The following is a 6000-nucleotide window of genomic DNA, read 5'->3' as shown; positions in this document are numbered from 1 at the left end:
GACAGTTGCAATAAAAGGAATGAGCTCCATACCAAGTGCGCATTGTATGCTCAGAAGAAATTACCATTTGCTTTGCAGGGATCGCTCAAAACACAGTGCCTACAAGAACGAGCTATCTCATCCTTGGCAACCCTTGGCAACCCTGGAATTCCAAGGATGAGATACCTTGTCCTTGGCACTAAAGTAGTTAAAGAGACATTATGGTTACATGTAAAACCAAAAAACCCTTGAAATTCTTCACTTATGCTAAGCAACCATAACTCACGCCACTTTCGTGCACTGCAAAAACAGACACCCAGAACATCAAAAATGACATCACAGATGTCATTGATTACATCACCGAAATGAGCCAATAAAACCATTTGAATCCTTTGATGCGGCTATGCATTTCCGTGCCTAATACACAATCCAATGGTTTCACGCACTATGGTTCCGCGCCTTCACGTTAGATGCGCCAACAAACGAACCAATCAAACAATGCAAAGTATGGACGTGAATGTGCCCATACTGTTTGATGTAACCCACACGTATGAATAAGCCAGTGGGACTTAGAACTCCTGTGACATGGCTAAGCCTCTTCTTGCAAAGTGCATTAGCCAATCATAGCACACACTGTGGCTCCGCGCCTAAACATGACTTGTATACGTGGCAATGAACTATCCAGTCACATGTGCTGTATCGACGCAGCTACACCCATGCCGTTTTATGACATCCATACATACAAGACTGTCCAATCAGACGGCATAGCAGTTTGTAGCCGCGAATAATCACCACACCCACAAAAACATAACCTTACATTAATCATTGCTTTCTGTACTTGCAATTGAAAGGTTTTCTGAGTAACTACAAGCTGTTTTGGCACTTCACCCCTTAATCTCTTCATCCTTTTTAAAAACATCATAATTGGACACTTTATCACATTTGACAGTTACTCTTGACACAAGCAACATACTTTAGTGGCATATTAACTTTGCTGATCAAAGTATACAGGTACGGTTGGTGGATAGTGGAGATGTTCCAGTCTTTGTTAGTGGTTGAATATGAATATAACCCATTGTGTATTGCAATGCTTTACCTCAATATGAAGCCTTATGCATGGAAGAAAGTTAGAACAATGAATGGACATGCATTGGCAATATATGTGGTGAGATGGATGTACAACTGGTCATTTTGCTTTTCTCTCTTTTGCTTTTTTATTTTTTATGATTACCATGTATTGTTTGCACTCTCCACAACGTTGTGACTCTCCAATGCTGTGCCACTGGTCTATATAAACTTTGATTACAATATTATTTTCTGTATTGTCCTATTGTTGTTTTGCTGGCTAAAGCCCTGAAGAAGACTTTGACAGTGAAGGTAGAAGCACTTGTTGGCTTAGCCTACCCACACTTAGACAATCAAGAAATAAAAGACTCTTGAAAAATACTTACACATGAAACTCTTTCAGTGACTCTCAAAACTGTATTACCAGAGTACTTGTTAACTATAATTTTGGCACTGACGCAATTTGGGAAAAATTGCTTGTCTCCTATACAAATATCACTTTATGCTACATGATGATTAATTTACAGATTACTTTATGCAACCTTCACCAGGAAACCAAGACATATAATGCAACTATGTCTTCAGTTTTTCAAAGAAATGAATGAAGACATGCCAAAACTGTAACATTATTTTGAGTATTAATCTTTTTAAACTATAGTCATATCTATATTATAAATAATAGGTAGACATTATTTTTTGTGTGAATAAACTTATTGACACTTATCAAAAATGATAGTAATAACACAACAAATGTAATTTCCATACTTCTTATAAAATCTGTGTGCGTCCTTTGTTTGGCCAACTACACACATGAGAAGTTCATAATGACATTTCATATCATACATATCATATTAAAAAAAAACATAAATTACACATGATTATCTAAACTTCTGTTAGCAGTGATACTGCTACACAGTGAGGATTATCCGTTTTACTATATCAAATGTATTCTAAATATGATATCTACATTGCAATTTCATAACTTCTTTCATAATTTGGTTTGCAGCCTTTTTCTGGCCATCTGCACGCCTTAAAGGCTAATCACAATTATCTTAAACCCGCCATAAAAAATGAAAAAATATGCAGTTTAATAACTGAACAGGTTGACTGACTTTTCTAAAAATTCCACACTGCACATAAAAAATATTTATACAATTAACAAAGTTACCTTTTCAGTCAGTTATTTTGATTTTGTATTTCAATTGCTCTATATGTTTTTGTATCTACCACCTATTGTTTACTTGTTTCATATACAAACAGTCTTTAGCTTCTACACTCCCTCACACTGAAAAATAATGTACATGGAACCATTTATGTAACCTCACACTTATAGGGAACACTTATTATTAAAATATACAGTGTTTTACACAATAAAACAGAAGTAGAAGATTGCAGAATGAAATATTCACTTGTAAATTATACAATCTTCACAATACTACCTCTATATTATTAAGTACTGTTTAAAAAACATCCTAGTAACAAACCATGTCCTACTTTACATAAAACAATTATTAGCCTATTTTTCTATTTCAAATTTTTATTTTGCATGTTTATATTCACAAAGAATATTACACCTATATTTTAAGACTTTGCTTCTAACAACATTAAGTAAGCATTCAGTAAACCCTTTGGCAATCTAGCTTGGTGTGTGACTATAGAGTCATTACAAACAAGCCAATCTACTTCTGTACGCACCCTTGTCTATTTAATTCATTATTGAAGTGTTAATTTAACTACCATCTAGATTGGGCCTCATTATAAGTTTGCCAGTCCAGTAATTATGGTACCGGTAAGTATGCCATTACATAGTTCCCAGACCGGAAAACTACGAGTTCTGCTCACCATTGATGACGGTGCCGGCACATCCAACCTCCCCATTCCCATTGAGCCCTATGGGGCTCAAATAGGAATGGGGAAGAATATTTTCCGGCGCCCAGGAATGGCCAGGAAAACAGGATCCTGTTCAATCTGAAACACAATAATATCAACCAGCCGTGGATAGGGAGCTATCTACGGCTGGTTGATATTATTGAGTTTCAGATTGAACAGGATCCGTTTTGCCTCAGAGGAAGAGCTTCGCTCGAAACACGTGTCAGGCTGTTTAGAACATGCATTAAAAATTCTGTAGAACTGTACTTCTTTTGAATTATCTGTTGTGGCGCAGTTAAACTATTTACAAGCAGTTAATTAACTTTACATGTGGATGCAGGGCTAGGCATCCATAACGTAATAGTTGACCGCTGCCGCTCATCAGTCTCTTAACTAACGGTGAAAGTGCTGGTACTCTCTGTGGCCCATCTTGCCCACATTCCTTGGTTTTGGTAGTATAGTATTCAACGATATTTCGCACAGACAAACTAGACATGCTTCTGAATTTTAGTGGCTAGTCCATGGTAGTTTTGAAATTGCCCATATAGAGTATTAAGAGTCTATATTGTTAAAGAAAAAGGGTAGACTTGCAGCATTTAATGTAATTAAGGATTGGAGAAAGGAAGCTATGCAGCAACATAAGAGTATAGAGAAACACGCATGTCGACATACGTCTAACTCTGAAAAAGCATTATTGTATGATCAACAGAAACAGTCGGAATCTATTAGAAGTATGGATAGGGCTTTGCAACTTGGAGTACAGAAAATATACCCTTCTCAGGAATTTCATGCTTCAGACAAACTAATCGATAAGCTTTTAAATGAGCGTAGGACTGTTGCCACCGCACCACCCCCTTGTGTGACTCTCCCTGTTGTTTTACCTCTTCCCGCTGTTGCACCTCCTCCAGTTGTTGTTCCTGTTCTTCCCGTTTTTCCTCCTCCTCCAGTTTTTGCTCCTCTTCCTGTTGTTGTTCCCCCTTCTGCATCTCCGCCCTTACCGACAGTTGCTGTTCCCTTAACTCTGTCTTTACCGCCAGCGGTAGTGTCTCCACTACCTGTTGTCAAGATTTTTCTGAACATTCTATTCCAAGTTTTTGTGCTCCACGTGTAGCAATTGAAGGGGCGAGTGCTGATTCAAAACTAGTGACTCGTAGTACAGTTTCTAAAACTAGAAAAAGAGAATTGCATGCATGGGCTAAGAAATGTATACAAGAAGGTGAAAAATCAGCTGTCTTAACTGCAATTTTTGGCCAAGTAAGTATTAGCGAACAGAATATTGTGATAGAGGGGATAGGAAGTACTTGGCTCATGTTTGGAGTGATTTGACGGGCATAGATGCCCCACAAGGGTTGAAAGATTTGATTGTCTTAGCTCACTCAAGGGACACTGCGGAGAAAGTACACGAACATTTTGAGAGGGTTTTTGAGTTTAAGAGGGAGTTAGATCAATTACAGAATGATGAAATTATGAAATAGACGGTAATAGATTGGACGCTTCGCATGTGCAGAAACTATTTCTTCCTTCTTGTAAACCAATGAATGAAGAGACCCGTATTTGCACAAGAGACAGGATTAGATGGATTTCGGATGTTTCAATTTATCCCATTGACGTATATGACACGTTTGGTCAGTATGCTCCGGCAATGCAAAGGAAAGTGTTCCAGATAATGGTAGAGTACCTGCAGGATGAGTTTATGAAGAAAAAGGTTTGTTGTCCCGCAGATTTGATGGCCATTTATAAGAGAGCGTTTTCGCCCGATACTGCTTTGACTACTTTGTCACTTGATATAGCTTTGTTGCTTAATGAACGTTTAGAATGGCCTACTACTCAATTGCCAATGAGGGAGGTTCCTCCGACATTTGTTCCTAAAGTAGAAATTCCAGCTAATGTCGCAACAGGCGCAGCAGCCACTACTATTGAAGCTCATTATGTCTCACAATTGGATCATGTCCCATTTTCTAGACAGGAAGTGAATACCATTACACAGATGATCCCAGATATTAGGAAGAATCCAAAAGGATGTTATAAGGAAATAGAATCTGTCTTGCATTTGTCAGTTTTCACGCTGGGCGATATAGACTTGTTTTTCCCTGGGATCCTACCTGCTGATTTATGGAAACAGATTAGAACTACAGATGATCTGGCAGGACTGGGTGACACATAAGTTAACTTGGTACGAATAGATGGAAAAGGAAAGCTGTAGAGAAATCGCTAGAGGTGATATTGACACTGCCAGACATAAAAGTAACTAAATTGATTACTTTGGTTCCAGAGAGAAGAATAGTTTGGGACAAGCTTACAGCTTGCATACAGGGGAAATCTGAAGATGCCACCACATTTTTTACTCAGTTCAAACAAGTGTTTTTGGATTTTAGCTGTCAGGACTTAGGTACCGAGGCAGGAAAAAGGCTGTTTGAGGACAAATTTGTGCGTGGATTGTTGCCTGATATCCAATCACAAATTATGACTTCCAAAAATGCCTGGCAAGCAAAACTGCAGTCTGAAGTATTGCACATGGCTCAGTATTATGAAAATAGAGTCAATAATGAAAAAGATAGGATAGAAAAGAAGAAGGGAGACTTGAAGACAAACGTGTTGTTGCATCAGATAGTTAGAGGAACTCGAGTTGGGAATACACAGTTTAGAGGTCAGTTTGCCCCAAAGAGTAATCTGCAAATGGGTCCTGTACACATGAACCAATGTGCTTATTGCAGACAAGAGGATCATTTGCGAGCACAATGCCCATCCTTCAGCAGCGATCTTATAACATATATGGTACCATGGTTAGACAATCAAGAGGCCGTCCTGGGATGGGGGTCCTGGTAGGAGTCAGTTCGCTCAGAATCAACAGTCATTTTCACAAGATAGTCAGCAGCATAGTGTTGATAATAGGAACATTTTTTATAATCCTTCGACTGTCTATCTTTCTGAGGACCTTGCATTTGATGATGTACTCTTCCGTTAGGACAGCCGAAAACAGAGTCTGGAACCAGTACCTATTCCTGTCGATCAGTAAGGGCCCTACGTTGAAATGAAGGTGAGGAATAGGAAGCATCTATTTTTGATAGATACAGGAGCACAGATGCG

Source organism: Ambystoma mexicanum, chromosome 1p, assembly GCF_040938575.1.
Source record: "Ambystoma mexicanum isolate Mex_15411 chromosome 1p, UKY_AmexF1_1, whole genome shotgun sequence".
Taxonomy (NCBI): Eukaryota; Metazoa; Chordata; class Amphibia; order Caudata; family Ambystomatidae; genus Ambystoma; species Ambystoma mexicanum.
The sequence above is the reverse complement of the archived record's forward strand: the minus strand, read 5'-3'. Positions refer to the sequence as shown.